Source organism: Trachypithecus francoisi, unplaced genomic scaffold (assembly GCF_009764315.1).
Source record: "Trachypithecus francoisi isolate TF-2019V2 unplaced genomic scaffold, Tfra_2.0 Lachesis_group0, whole genome shotgun sequence".
Lineage (NCBI taxonomy): Eukaryota > Metazoa > Chordata > Mammalia > Primates > Cercopithecidae > Trachypithecus > Trachypithecus francoisi.
This window is the reverse complement of record NW_022681453.1, coordinates 88,760,943-88,777,293: the sequence shown is the minus strand read 5'-3', so window position 1 is coordinate 88,777,293 and position 16,351 is coordinate 88,760,943. Positions and strand designations below refer to the sequence as shown.

The 16,351-nt window shown below is 43.8% G+C and overlaps 1 protein-coding gene across 1 annotated transcript in view; it reads left to right on the top strand.

Annotated features, from left to right (window-relative positions):
* The first annotated feature begins 9,851 nt into the window (after positions 1 to 9,851).
* Positions 9,852 to 16,351, top strand: part of TMEM45A (transmembrane protein 45A) — an 88,360-nt gene continuing 81,860 nt past the window's right edge. The window contains exon 1 of the mRNA XM_033211475.1: positions 9,852 to 10,195. The gene's annotated coding sequence lies outside the window, so the exon portion shown is untranslated. The remainder of the gene's footprint in view (positions 10,196 to 16,351) is intronic.

The window sequence follows — 16,351 nt, the reverse complement described above, 5'->3', positions numbered from 1 at the left end:
TATACAATAAACTGCACATATTTAAAGTGACAATTTGATAATTTTCTTTTTTATTGTGGCTAAATACACAGAACATAAAATTTACCAACTTGATAAATTTTGACATATGTACCCTTTGGAAATGTTCCCTTTTGCTCCTTCCTCCCATCCTGCTCTAGACAACCACTGATCTACTTTCTGTCACTGTATTAATTTATTTTCTTTTTCTCTTTCTCTCTCTCTTTCTTTCTTTCTTTCTTTCTTTCTTTCCTTCCTTCCTTCCTTCCTTCCTTCCTTCCTTCATTCCTTCTTTCTTCTTTCTTTTTTCTCTTTTTCTTTCTCTCTTTCTTCTTTCTTTTTCTTTCTTCTCTTTCTTTTTTGAGGCAGGGTCTCACTCTGTTCCTCAGGCTGGAGTGCAGAGGCACGGTCTTGGCTCATGGCAACCTGTACCTCCCCGGTTCAAGTGATCATCTCAACTCAGCCTCCGGAGTAGCTGGGACCATAGACGCGGGCCACCACGCCTGGCTAATTGTGTATTTTTTTTGTAGAGACAAGGTTTCCCCATGTTGCCCAGGCTGGTCTCAAATTCATGGCTTCAAGGGATCTGCCCACCTTGGCCTCCCAAAGTGCTGGGATTACAGGCCTGAGCCACCACCCCTGGCTATTCTTGTATTTCTGCCTATTTTTGCTTCATATAGTTTGAGGTGTATATAACTTATTAGGTGTATATAACTTAGAGCTGTCATATCTTCCTAGTGCATTGAACTTTTTAATCATTATGAAATATTTCTATTTCTATTAATGTTTTTGGCATTAAAGTCTATCTTGTTTAGTATTAAAATATAACCACATTAGCCTTCTTCTGATTACTGTTCATATGGTGTTTATTTTTCCATCCACTTACACACAATCTTTCTTTATCTTCATATTTTAGGTGCTTTTATGGTAAACAGCATAGAGCTGTATATGCATTTGTGTGCGTGTGTGTGTGTTTTATCTACTCTTACAATCTGTCTTTTATTTGAAGTGTTTGGTTTATTTACATTTAATGTAATTACTGCTATATTGTTGCTTAAATTTACCATATTACTATGTACTTTCTATTTGCTTCGCTTGTTATATGTTCCCTTTTCTCTCCTTTATTAATTTCTTTTAAATTTAGTATTTTTGCCTACTCCATTTCCCCCTTATATTAGCTTGGTGGCTGTAGCTGATACCTTGCATCATATCCTCTTACTCTACTTCAGATTTCTGCTGCGACTGTAGTAGACAGCTCCTTCTGAGTGCAGCTTTACCTTAGGTGAACAGCATCTCATTTCCAGCACTCTATATGTATTTTTCACTTTCAGCCCCAGGGACTTCTCTGATGGCAAAAGGGAGCAAGTGCCCTAACCCTTCAAGGTTGGCAGAAGCAGTTGCTTTCCCTCTTCTGGAGGAGACTAGTCTCATTTTCCTGTTAACCATAAAAAACTCCCTCAGGTGGCTGCTTCACAGGGCGATGTTCCCCCTTCTTGAGATTAGCTCATGCTATATCTCACTGCCTACAGACCAACAGCTTAAGAGGAGAAATACGGTCTTCACCAAGATTAAAAATCTTGCTTTCCAAAAGAATTTGAGGACCCAGCTAATATGAATCAGCAGGAACCAAGAGAACATATACGAATATTGGAGTATTTGTGGTGAAATATAAGACCAGACAGGGAAGAATTTATCAACATGGTCGCACTCTCTTCTGACTCCGAATTTAGTAACCTGGAAAGGACATTTGGAGTCTGTACTAGAAGCCTGCTGGAATCACTCCTTGAAGCTTGGGCATGGTAAGGATTTACAATAAAAGAGGTGGTGTGGTGGCTTATGCCTGCAATCCAAGTACTTTGGGAGGATTACTTGAGGCCAAGACTTTGAGACCAGCCTGAAAAGTGTAACGAGACTCCATATCTACAAGAACATTTAAAAAATTTAGTTGGGCAAGGTGGTATGCACTTATAGTCCCAGCTACTCGGGAGGCTGAGGTGGGAGGATCACTTGAGCCCAGGAGTTCGATGCTGCTGTGAGCCACTGTTATTGTGTCACTGTGCTCTAGCCTGGGTGGCAGAGCAATACACTGTCTCTAAAAAAATACAAAGAAAAAAAGGTGGAAATGTCAGATCTGCCTTGGCAGATTATTGAGGGAGGGAGGATCAGAGGGCTTGGGGATGTAGATTTATTATATGAGACTAGAGAGCTCATCCTTTGATTATGTTGCCCAAGAGAACCCAGAGTAAACGGAATCCATTGTAATAATAAGGAATTCATTAGGAAGGGGGTAACGCACTTGGTGTTTTTGCGCACTGGGGACCATCCACTATAGGCCAGGGTATGGTAGGAGACACTGCCAAGTGCTGGGCTCCCTAAAAGCAGTGATAAGATTTCAGAATATGAGAGTGCAGGTGGGGATAAGCTGGATTTAATTACTGTAATGGGATGCAGGGTCAGAGTACCAGCCTTAGTGCCTTGGCTGTCCGGGATCTGTGGTGATAGTTAATAGACCATGGTGTTTCTGTTAAGAACTCCGAAGGTTCTGAGATTTTCTCCTACATGTAAGCTAACAAACTAGTCTACCACAGTGTTGTGGATGATGACAAAGGACATGAGTCTCTTGCATTAGGGACAAAAGGAGGTTTATTATTCATAGTCATAGCAGTAGCAAGATTATCAGCATTTGCGCTGGTTCCCAGAATGCCAAATCCTACAGGATGACATGGTGAGGGCCAGTTGATGCCTAAACATGCAGCAGGTTTCTGAGCTTAGAAACTTCCAATATTTTATAATGCTTGCAAGCAAACCTTTCCAACTTCTGCCCTGAAATAAGACATTGTCGGCCGGGCGCGGTGGCTCAAGCCTGTAATCCCAGCACTTTGGGAGGCTGAGACGGGCGGATCACGAGGTCAGGAGATCGAGACCATCCTGGCTAACACCGTGAAACCCCGTCTCTACTAAAAATACAAAAAAAAAAAAAAAACTAGCCGGGCGAGGTGGCGGGAGCCTGTAGTCCCAGCTACTCGGGAGGCTGAGGCAGGAGAATGGCGTGAACCCGGGAGGCGGAGCTTGCAGTGAGCTGAGATCCAGCCACTGTACTCCTGCCTGGGCCACAGAGCAAGACTCCGTCTCAAAAAAAAAAAAAAAAAAAAAAGACATTGTCTTTATTTTTTAAAAAGATGCCCTCTCCTCTGGAAGGAGGCATTATCTTTATTTTCCAAGGCTGTTTGCTCTACCTTCTTGAGGTGATAGTCTAAAAGAAAGGCTCTCTGTGTCTCTGTTCATAAGATATGCAGAAACCTGAAATATCAGTGATTTGTCTCCTAACAATATTGACCCTTGTTTTTATAATACCATCTTCACTTGGGGCAAATTTTCCTATGAATATGCCACTCCATCAGCCAATCTGATTTACCTGACCAATAGGGGCTGGGACCAAATCTCTTTAATTTGTCCCATACAGCATTTAATTAAGGCTATCATCAACAGGACTCTAAATATCAGGAGTCCCGGAACATTGACTTCAAATCTACCTCCCTTACTGCCCAGGCTCCTGGATTAAACCAGCTGACCAAATGCCACAAACCATCAGAATCTATCTTTGAAAACCAAATGGCTTTTTCCTTAGGTTTCTGTGTTGACCTTTCCACCTGGTGCACAAAAGCATTAATCTAGATTCAGCAGGATGTATGAGTGATGTTACAGACTCTGACTTGGTGTGTAAAGAGAAAGTCTATCATCTGTAACAATCCTGACTAGTGAGTTGAGACTGACCTGAATGCCTTTAAGGACCAAAGTGGTGTCATTGACGACATCATTTAAAGTAAGGGGTAAGTCTTACATCTTTTTTTTGAAACAGTGTCTTATTCTGTTGCCTAGGCTGGAGTGCAGAGTCGGGTGATCTCAGCTCACTGCAACCTCTGCTTCCTGGGCTCTCACTTCAGCCTCCCAAGTAGCTGAGTCCACAGGTGTGTGCCACCATGCTTGGATAACTTTTTGTATTTTTTTGTAGAGATGGGGCTTTGCCATGTTGCCCAGGCTGGTCTCAAACTCCTGAGCTCAAGCCATCTGCCTGCCGCAGCCTCCCAAAGTGCTGGAATTGCAGACCAGAGCCACTGTACCTGGCCCATCATTTCTAATTATACAACTTCCATTGTTGGAAAAACTACCAGGAAGGTGTGCATACATAATGCATTATTTACCCTCTGAGAAGCTTCTCCAAGTAACAAGGTAGTCTCACTTTATTATTATTATTATTATTATTATTGAGATGGTGTCTTACTCTGTTGCCCAGACTGGAGTGCAGTGGTGCAATCTTGGCTCACTGCAACATTCGCCTCCCAGCTTCAAGTGATTCTCCTGCCTCGGGATAGTCTCATTTTTTAAAGAGATCTCCTTGGTGATCTGAAAGTTGTATAATCTGATGTTAGTGTTTGTTTAAATGCTAGTAGGTCTCTTCTGACAACTCCTAAGATGCAACTCACTATGGTTTTTGTTGTTGTTGTTTTAACAGACAGGGTCTCACTCTGTTGCCCAAGCTGGAGTGCAGTGGTGCTGTCATAGCTCACTGGAGCCTTAACCTCCTGAGCTCAAGCAACTCTTCTGCCTCAGCCTCTGGAAGAGTTGGGACTATAGGTGAATGCCACCATGCCAGGTTAATTTTTAGTTTTTTGTAGGGACGGGATCTTGTTATGTTGCCCAGGCTGGTTTTGAACTCCTAGCTTCAAGCAATCCTCCCTCCTCAGCCCCCAGAGTGCAGGGATTATAGGCATGAACCACCAGGCCTGGCCCACTATGTTTCCGGGAGGGAGGCAAGTTAATGCCAGGCTTCTCAAGAAGGATGGTATTGGGGATGCACATGGTTCCCATAGAAAGACCAGGATTGTCGACAATTGCTGGGACCCTCAGGGGAACCCACATCAGTGGGGTTGGGGGAAGGAGTACAAATGACAGTTCTTTCAATGCGGCTTCCTGGCTAGTTGGTAAGTCTTGGGGTTCTTAGTTAAGTTAGAAATATAGAAGCTAGTTGTTTTTGGAAAGACTGTCTGAGGGGAACCCATCCTATCTGTCCTGTCTGTCCATGCCACTGGCTGAGTGGCATTTGTTTATCCCCCAGAGTGACTGAGAATGGGAGTGATGAAGACATTCAGAGGTGTTGACAGGTGCTTGGTGTGGGAAGTATAGGATTTGGGGTCATCCTTTGATGTTGCCAACAGTCTTTTTGGTAAGGTTAAGGGAATGGTTATCAAATTGTGGTAAGAATTATCTGACAGGGGGTGGCATAAATTTAAGGTGCTTGCAACAGTTTGGGAGAGTGTTATTAAGGCATTTTCTCTGGGGAGGAAGGCTCTAAGGCAGTTCTGAAAGACAAAGTATCATTAATTTCCCTCTCTCAGAGGGTCAGGTAAAGGAAGGATAGTACATTTTGATAAAATTTATGGAGATCCCTTATGCTCACTGCATGGGCCCACACAGGATACTATAGGAGGACTCAGTGAGCAGTGTACTCAACTCAACTCTTTTTTTTTTTGAGACGGAGTCTCGCTCTGTCACCCAGGCTGGAGTGCTGTGGCTGGATCTCAGCTCACTGCAAGCTCCGCCTCCCGGGTTCACGCCATTCTCCTGCCTCAGCCTCCCAGGTAGCTGGGACTACAGGCGCCGCCACCTCGCCTGGCTAGTTTTTTTTGTAGTTTTTAGTAGAGACGGGGTTTCACCGTGTTAGCCAGGATGGTCTCGATCTCCTGACCTCGTGATCCGCCCGTCTCAGCCTCCCAAAGTGCTGGGATTACAGGCTTGAGCCACCGCGCCCGGCTCAACTCAACTCTTAAGTGTTCATTGCCTTTACGATCTAGGACAAGGTCAGTCCAACAAGAGATTGCAGGTGGCTGAACCAGAATTAAGTTTGAATCCCCTAGCCTTTTATCCAGCCTAACTCTGAAGGGTACACCAACCCAGCTGGCCTAGTGCTACCATTAAGAGAAAGAATGAAACATCATGCCCAAGAATGGTCAGGTCAGGATCCCAAATTTTCCTAACCCTCTGCTCCTTTGATCTAGAACATGACCCAGGAAGCAGCTGAACAAGATGATTCCTTTCTGGAGAGAGCTGCATCCAGTGACCAAACTGCATTACTAAATTGTGGGGGTCAGGAGGAGGTGAGTCAGATAGAGTCAGAAATATTTTTTTAATTAAACTTTTTGTTTTGAGTTAATTGTGGATGCACATGTAAGTTGTAAGAAATAATACAGAGAAAGCCTGTGTACTCATTACCCATTTCTCACAGTGGTAACATTCTGCAGAATTACAATATCTCAATATCTCAACAATATCTCATGGATACAATCAAGCTATTAATAAACATTTCCGGGCCGGGCGCGGTGGCTCAAGCCTGTAATCCCAGCACTTTGGGAGGCCGAGACGGGCGGATCACGAGGTCAGGAGATCGAGACCATCCTGGCTAACACGGTGAAACCCCGTCTCTACTAAAAAATACAAAAAAATTAGCCGGGCGAGGTGGCGGGCGCCTGTAGTCCCAGCTACTCGGGAGGCTGAGGCAGGAGAATGGCGTGAACCCGGGAGGCGGAGCTTGCAGTGAGCTGAGATCCGGCCACTGCACTCCAGCCTGGGCGGCAGAGCCAGACTCCGTCTCAAAAAAAAAAAAAAAAAAAAAAAAAAATAAAATAAACATTTCCATCACCACAAAGATCCCTCATGTTGTTCTTTCATAGCCAAGCCTACGTCCCTCCTACTCTACCATCTCCTTAATACCTGGCAACCACTTATCTGTTCTTCATTTGTATAATTTTGTAACTTGAAGGATGTTGCATAAATAGAATTTCAAAGTATGTATGGAAAGCATCCAGTCTTTCACACTCAGTATAAGGCCAGCTGTATATACTTTGGTAGGTGTTCTTTATCAGGTGTGGAAATTCCCTTCTATTCTTCTTTTTCTGAGCATTTTTATGGTGCTGAATTTTGTCAAGGGCTTGTTCTACATTGATTGATATATTCATGTGATTTTCCTTTTCTTTCGATTGTTCATATCGGGAATTGCATTGATTGACTTTTTTTTTTTTTTTTTTGAGACAGGGTTTCACTCTGTTGCCCCAGCTGGAGTGCGGTGGCAACTGCAGCCCCAACTTCCCAGGTTCAGGTGATCTTCCCACCTCAGTCCCACCTGTACCTGGGACTACAGGGTCATGACACCATGCTGCGCCAATTTTCACATTTTGTGTAGAGATGGGGTTGTGTCATGTTGCTTAGGCTGGTCTCAAACTTCTGGGCTCAAAGGATTCACTGGACTCGGCCTCCCAACGTGTTGGGATTACAGGCATGAGGCACCATGCCTGGGTTGATTGACTTTATAATTTTGATTTTGCATCGCTGGAAAAAACTCCACTATGTTGTGGTGTATAATTGTTTTTATATACTGCTGAATTCTGTTTGGTAATACGTTGTTAAAGATTCCTGCTTCTTCACCTTGTTACAGCCTGGAAAAGGCGGGAGTCTAGGATTTCTACTCAGCCTCTGTCCATGTAGGAGTGAGTGGGGCCAGGGTTTCTCCTGTGGTGTTTGGCTGAAGTAGAGCCATTACAGCCTAAAAGTTTTTTTGTCTTTCTAGGCTTCTCATTTCCTCATCCTTGACTAGAGAGAGCAGGGTTCATTGAGACTTTTTTGTCTGTGCCTATTGTCATTTTTGGGTTACTGGCTTCTTCAGCTTCAAGTTTGGGACAAATAAACAACAGAAAGAAAGCCCAGGGAACTCAGCATCACGTCATTCCTTGGGTTCTGAGATTTCTAACTCATCTGTCTTCTTCTCTCAACCTCTTGGAGTTTCTTATGTTGGAAAATATATAAAGTCCAGGATTTTTTGTTGTGCTTAGCAGGAGAAATGGAATACTGATGTCTACTCCATCTTCCTAAAAGCAGGAGGATTTTTTTTTTTAGTAGGTTTTTGGTCAGTATCAGATGCCTGTTGATGGTAATGAGTGTGGAGGATTGATGAATACCTTGACTATCAGCCCATTGTTGAGTGGCTTCTGTGATAAAAAGTGCAGCATTGTGAGATTACAAATGATTCAGAAAGGCGAACACAAGACACATTACTTTCAAGGGCTATATTCAAACGTTACTCCTTTATGGGTTTCCTTGACTGCCAGAAGGATTGGAGTGTTGTGGTTCCACTCATGTAGTGCCACTTTACTTGGTGAGCAGGCTCCTGGATTTGGGGGGGTCTTACAGAGTTATGATAACATTGCAGTCAGATCCATTGAAATTGAGGTGTCTGACTATCCAATTGTGGCAGACAGACTTGTAGGTGGCCCCTGTGATCTCTACCTCCTGACTTTTCAGAACTGTGGATGGCCTTTGGGAGCCTAAGAGCAGTCTTTTGGAGCTAAGGGCAGCCTCTAGCTCACATCTAGAAAGAAACTGGGGAGTCAGTCCTAGAGCTGCAAAGAAATGAATTCTGTCAATGACCTGAGAAAGCTTGGAAGCGATTCTTCCCCAGTAGAGACTGCAGATGACAATGCAGCCCGGCTGACACCTTGATTGCATGCTTGTGAGAGCATAAGCAGAGGATCTATTTAGGCCATGCCTGGACTTCTAACCTTCAGAAACTATGTAGTGATATACATGTGTTGTGCAAAGCACTAAGTGTGTGGTAATTTGTTGCACAGCAATAGATTACAAATACACCAACGAACAAGACATTATCATTGTAGTGAAAGCTTTAGACACTCATAATAAATTCTGACCCCTGCAGGGATGGCAAATTGCAGATGAGTTTATGTACTATGATGGAGTACTGCAAACATATATTTGGAGAAATCTGTGGCATGCTGGGATAGGTGCTGGGTCTTGGAGATTATTTTAATATCTACTTTATAAGGTAGTTGTAAGAATTAAATGTGATAATGCAGGTAAAAGCTGTTTAATGCAGGGTCTGGCGCCTTCCCTGGCGTGCAGCCCAGTGAGTGTGGCTCTTGCCAACTTAATATTTCAATGAGGTCACGTTTCTGTCAATATGCACAAATTATAATGGCAATTGATTTGCAGATCTCTTCTTTCCTCCTCTCCTCCTAACCTACTAATCAAAAAACTGGTTAACTCTCCAACTAACTTTCCCAAGTTCAAAGCAACGTTTGGCGCAGTCCTTTCTCAATTCTCACATAACAAAGCAGCATTTCTCGGTTCCCTACAACGACCATCACTCAACACAAAAAATCAAGCAGGTCTGCCGAACCACTCTCATACCCAGCCCTGGTCATCTCCGCAGGAACAACTTCACTTCTGGTTAGTAAGGACTTCAATGAAGCGTTCATTAAGGTTTTCCCTCCACCGAAAGAAAGAATACCGTCCCCAGGATATTGGGCCCTATTATTTGCTCCCTGGAGAAAGTGAAGGGAGAGGAATCCCAAGGCGTGGCCTGAACGCCCTTTGGGGGCGTGGGCAGCCCGGAGCCCCAGCCTCTTCCACTCCAAGCACCAGGCGCGTCTTATTTACAGCCCCCAAAAGGTTACAAATCATCCGCCTTGTTTTCAGCCCCCAAACGGCTACAAATCATCCTGTTTAAACAAAGCGGTCTGTCTAAAAGGAGGGGCATAACAGGTTCGCGGCAGGGGAAAGACCGGGGAGTAGGCAACCTCCCTCTCGGCCCGGAGCCGTCCCGGGCGTGCAGCCGCCTAGTGCCACATCAGCGACGGCGCTGCACTTCCACGTTCCCTTAGGATGCAACCAGCGGGCCTGCGGGAGGGGTGGGCCCGAGGCCCACAGGAGTGGCGGGTCGCCCGGCCAATCCGCGGCAAGTGAGGAGCGGCGGCCACCAATGAGCTGGGGCTTATGCCAGCCGCGGCCGCCGAGGCTCGTGCCCCGCGGGCGGAACAGATGAAGCACATCTGGACAGCTGTGCTGAGAAGCTGTGCGGCCCCCTTGCGGGCCGACGTCAGCCGAGCACGTCCCCCACGTCCTCTCCTCGCCACTTATTATTTATTCGTTTTCCCAAAGAAGCAACCCAAGTTTAAAACTTTTTCCACCCCTAATGCGAGACGTGGCCAGATCCCATCCAACACCGGGTTCAATTTTCATGGGGCTCTGGGATCAAAAGAACAGAAACAGCAACAACAAAAGCCCAGCCGCTGTCTGACTTTAAACTGGCAAAGTGGGAAAAATAAAGTGTTGAGTGAACAGACCAAGTTGGGTAAGTTTTGGGTACGTGCTGGATATCATATTTCTCTTGCTGTGATCTCTATCCTGTGTTTTTTGCTGTTCTCACCAGCTTTCTCGTCATCAAGGGGAGAAAAGTAACACTTGCTCTGACAAACTGGACCCTTCTCTCCCTTCTCTTCCGTTTCACTAACATTTTAATTTAATTTTTTTTGGTTTGCTATTCATTTTTTTTTAAGTGCGTTAGTTTTAAATATACGGGGAACAGAAATTTGATTGGTGTCCTGTTGTAAACCTCTAACTCCAAAATTTAATCTATTGATAAATTTATGTCTCTATTTTCTTTCTGTGAAAATACTGTGGACATTTGTAAAGCCAACATCGTTTTCTATCCCTGACTCTGGGACTGTTTTGATGGGAGATTGAGAAAATTATCTGATCTATTCAGAATTAACACGTTTGCGTCTGTTGATAGGGTGTTTAATATAAATTATGTAAAACCTGGATTATGCAGGTAGTTGCTGGATTTTTCACTTAAATCTGGAGGTAGTTGCAAGTCAAATATGTGTCTTTTCGGTATTCTCCCATCCATAGTGGGATACCTATATTCCTTTATAAAAGTTAAAAAACAAACAAACATGTGACAGACCACCTGTGTGTTCATAAACTTATAATCGTATGTATGTTATATAGTGTATATATATACACTATATAGTATAGTATATATACACTATGTATGCGATATAGTATATATACTCTATATATGCTATATATTTTTGTTGTTGTTGTTGTTGTTTGTTTTTGAGACAGAGTCTTGCTCTTGTCGCCAAGGCTGGAGTGCAATGGTGTGATCTCGGCTCACTGGAACCACTGCCTCCCGGGTTCAAGCGATTCTCCTGACTCAGCCTCGCAAGTAGCTGGGGTTACAGATGCCCGCCACTGCGCCCAGCTAATTTTTGTATTTTTAGTAAAGACTGGGTTTCGCCATGTTGGCCAGGCTGGTCTTGAACTTCTGATCTCAGGTTATGTGCCTGCCTTGGCCTCCCAAAGTGCTGGGATTACAGATGTGAACCACTGTACCCGACCTTATAATTGTATATTAAAACAATAACTCTATCAAAATAATATGTAATTGTTATACGTACATGCTTGCAGATAGCTCCGTTATACATTTCTGGATTTAGAAACAGAATGATGAAAAATACTGAGTTAGGTGAGTAGCCTGAGACCCACTCCATCTGAAACATCTATAATTCCCTCTGTTTAAGCAATGTTTTGGATTTGAGACTTTTGTCTTATGTTATTTACTGTCACGGGAGAGCTGGATAGAATGGATCTTTAATTTTTGGCTCAGAAAGCAGTAGATGGGAATTTAGTACGATAATTAAAAGTTGCAGGCTGGGTGCAGTGGCTCATGTCTGTAATCCCAGCACTTTGGGAGGCCAAGGCAGGTTGATCATGAGGTCAGGAGATCCAGACCATCCTGGCCAACATGGTGAAACACTGTCTCTGCTAAAAATACAAAAATTAGCTGGGTGTGGTGGTGCATGCCTGTAATCCCAGCAACTCAGGAGGCTGAGGCAAGAGAATCACTTGAACCCAAGAGGCAGAGATTGCAGTGAGCCAAGATCACGCCACTGCACTCCAGCCATCTCCAGCTCTGGTGACAGAGTGAGACTCCGTCTCAAAAACAAAAAACAAAAAACAAAAAAACAAATCTGAGTGTGTTTTTGATTCAGAAAGGTAATGCATACAAAGTGGATGGAGCAGCTCAAATGATTTGCAGGGAAGCAGGCTTAGAAGGAACAGTGTTGCAGAGAAGCAATGTAAAGAGCCAGCCGGCCTGGTTCAATTCACAGTCCCACAGTAAGTTACCTAGGGTGAGTTATTCAGCCCCCCTGTGCCTCAGCTTCCTCCTCTGTAACATGGAGAGTTTCCTCTTCTCTGGTGAGTTTCCTTCTCAGTTCCGTCCTCTGTAATGTGCTAATAATAATGGCACCTACATCATGGGGTTGTCTCGAGGACTGAGTTAGCATACGTTAAACACTTGGAATAGTTCTGGCCCATGGTCCCATAGTATGTCTTTGCTGTTGTACTCATTCTTTGTTACCTTCCTTCCCAGCCTGCGGTGTTGCACGTCAGTTTCCCTAGCTGCCATTCTGACTTCTGCTGTAGCAACTGGTATTAACTGAGTGCTGACCACTTGCTAGCCGGCATTGTATGAGGCTATAAGGAGAGTCTTGAATGAGGAGTGAGGTAGAATTGATCTTAGGAAGATCTAGAAGGTTCTGGAAGTGCAGGGCATAGGGAAAGGCCATCTGTTGTAGGATGGCTTCACGGAAGGACTTGTGTTTCTGGGAATGGGTTTTGACAAACAGTTTTGGTTTGGGAATGGGAGGAAGGGAAGGGATTATAGAGGAGCAGGAACATTTTAGGAGGAAGGAGACCCTTTGCAGGGGCAAAGGCACTATGGCTGGAAAGTGAGGAGCTATCCTGTGGATGTTGGGACATTGGGATAATCTGTGGGAGGTTAGTTGGAGGAAACTTTGGAAAGGTGGGAGAGGTGGGAAGGGACAGCATGAATTACGTGATAAGGACAGAGAGGCTTGGAGGTAGATTGGTGGGGAGATGGCAAGCCGAACTGTCAGCAGTTACACAGAAAAGGTGTTTCTGGAATAATCCATCTCTGGGGTCCCGTCTCCTCTCTTGCCCAGCATTCCCTTCCCATCTGCTCCACTGCATCCATCCAGGTCCTGCAGGTTGGGCGGGCAGGGATGGGCAGTGAGTCTGGGCCCTACGTTTTGGACTCATTCCATGGTGGCTGTCTTGGAGCTCCGCTTAAGTGGTCTGGTGCTCAGGGCAGTTACCCAGGCTGCTTTTTGTTAACAGGCCATGCTCTAAAGTCTTTGACATGGATGTGATTGTTACAACCCTCCCCATCCACATACACGCCCATAGTGTATGCCGAGTAGCTCTTTCTCATCCTGCTGATAGAATCATCTACTCATATTTTAACACATATAACTTCATAATTTACCACTATTGAAGTAGATAAAAACTGTAATATGCACCTAAGTGGAGGATCAGCTTGGAGTTCCCTTGCTTTCTCTTCCCTGAGAGCATTGTTCTGTGGTAGAGAGGTATGCCTGGCACTGCTGTTGACCACCAGTGTGACCTCAGGCAAGACATTGAACCCTTGTGGTCCTCCTTGCCATCATCTGTGAAATGATCTCTAAAGGCCCTTTTTCTCTCGGATGATCATTTATTCTTCTCCCATGATTCCTGGAACAGTCCATTATTCGCATATGGCTATTTGACACATCTATGACTATATTTTTCTGATCACTTAATACATGGTGGACGTTCCGATAATGGTCATGTCCTCCTCACAGCCTCCTGTGAGGGTTGGTACCTATTTGTATCCTGTTTTTCTAGTTGGGGAGACAGGAGCAAAGGAAGTTTAAGAAATTTGCCCAAGATTAGATAGTGAACAAGTGGCAGGTGTAGACCAGTCTAACTTTGGAGCCCAAGTCTTAACCAATAGGCTATACTACCTTAGGTATAATACAGCTATGACTGCTCTTCTTGTTTGTGGTGGTGATAGTTGAGAAGTATATGGAAGGAAGATCACTGGAGAAAGGGCATATTTGGAGATATTTAGTTGATAAAATTTGCCTAGTGGGGCCAGAATATCAGCGTGAATCTTGTCTATGAAATGTGCTCCACATGGAAACAGGAGACATTTGGATCTCATTGCAGACGTGCACTCTGTCTTTTCACCTTGTTTGAACAAAATCCACATAGCACCTGGTTGTCTAGTAGACACTCAATACATGTCACTTGAATAGCTGTCCCTTTTGAAAAAGGAAGTTGTGACCGCACTATTTTTATTTAAAAAAATAAATAGAGAAACTATGCAGTGTCTCAAGACTCACGGGAACATGGGGCAGACGCCAGGTAAACATTCTACTCCTGCTTTTGGGGCCTCCCGCTTTCTCTTTTTATTTCTGGAGATGCTGTGGTTTCGGGTTAAGAACTTCTCATGGTGAATATCAATGAAGGGCTCTTTTAGGTGTATAGTTATTAATCATACCCATTCTGGATTTGGCATCTATCTTTTTTGGAATTCATTCCTCAAATATTTTGTGTATTGAATCAACTTTAAAATATTCGAAAAATGTTTTAGTTTGCTCTTTATCTAAGGTAGCTGCTCTTTTCAGTGTGGCATAGTGACTAAGCACACAGGCTTTGAAGTCAGACTGTCAGGGTTTGAATTCCAGATCTGATTCTTACCAATGTGGCCTTGGGCAAGTCACTTTCCTCTGGACGGTTTTATTACCTGTAAAATAGGGATACTCATAGGCATTACATGAGAAAATCCATGGAGAGCATTCAGTATATTGTCTGGCTCACAGTAAAGCCTGTACGTGTAAGCAATTCTTTTTTTATTGTGGTAAAATATTTAATAACATAAAATTTACCATCTTAACCATTTTTAACTGTACAGTTCAATGGCATTAAATACATTCACATTGTTGTTTAACTATCACTAACATCCATCTCCAGACATTTTTCATCTTCCCAAACTGAAACTTCATACTCATTAAACAATAAATCTCTGTACCCCTTACTTTATCAGCCTCTGGAACCAATATTCTACTTTCTATTTTTATGAATTTGACTATTCTAGGTACCTCATATAAGTGGAATTATATGATATTTATTCTTTTATGTTTAGCTTATTTCATTTAGCAAAATGTCTTCAAGTATCATCCATGTTGTGGTATGTGCCAGAATATCCTTCCTTTTTAAGGCGGAATAATATTTCATTGTATGTATATACCATCTTTTGTTTATCCATTTATTCGTTGGTAGAGGGACTTAGGTTATTTTCACCTGTGATGGTTAATTATGTGTCAACTTGTCTAGGCCACAGTACTGAGCTATTTGGCCAAACATCATTCTAAATGTTTCTTTGAAGGTATTTTTTAGATGATGATATGGTTTGGCTTTGTGTCCCCACCCAAACCTCATCTTGAATTGTAATCCCCATAATCCCCACTTGGAGAGGGAGGGACCTGGTGGGAGGTGATTGGATCATGGGGATGGTTTCCCCGATGCTGTTCTCGTGATACCGAATGAGTTCTCATGAGATCTGATGGTTTTATAAGGGGATCTTCCCCTCTTGCTTTCTCTGTTTCCTGCCACCATGCGAAGAAGGTCCTTGCTTCCCCCTTTGCCTTCTGCCATAATTGTAAGTTTCCTGAGGCCTCCCCAGCCATGTGGAACTGTAAGTCAATTAAACCTCTTTCTTTTATGAATTACCCAGTCTCAGGTATTTCTTTATAGCAGTGTGAAAATGGACTAATACAGATAAGGTTAACATTTAAATTAGTAGACTTTGAATATGGCCTCCATAATGTTGGTAGGCTTCATCTGATCAATTGAAGGCCTCAATTGAAAAAGACTGAATTCCACTCAGGAAAAGAGAATTCTGCCTCCAGACTGCCTTTGAACTTGAGACTACAGCAAATCTTCCTTTTTTTGTTTTTTTTTTGTTTTTTTTTTGTTTTTTTTTGAGACGGAGTCTGGCTCTGCCGCCCAGGCTGGAGTGCAGTGGCCAGCTCTCAGCTCACTGCAAGCTCCGCCTCCCGGGTTCACGCCATTCTCCTGTCTCAGCCTCCCGAGTAGCTGGGACTACAGGCGCCCGCCTCGTCGCCCGGCTCGTTTTTTGTATTTTTTAGTAGAGACGGGGTTTCACCGTATTAGCCAGGATGGTCTCGATCTCCTGACCTCGTGATCCGCCCGTCTCGGCCTCCCAAAGTGCTGGGATTACAGGCTTGAGCCACCGCGCCCGGCCCAGCAAATCTTCCTTGCACCTTCAGTCTGCTAGCCTACCCTGTAGGTTTTGGACTTGCTAGCCTCCACAATTGTGTGACCCAATTCTCAAAATAAATCTTTCTGTGTATGTGTGTGTGTTTGTGTGTGTATGTTCTGTTGGTTTTGTTTCTCTGGAGAACCCAGGCCCCTAATTAATACACCATCTTTTGGCAGAACCCAGGCCCCTAATTAATACATCATCTTTTGGCTACTGGGAATAATGCTGCTATAAACATTGGTGTACAAATATCTATTTAAGTTCAGGCTTTCAATTATTTTGGATATACAACCAGAAGTGGAATCGTTGGAT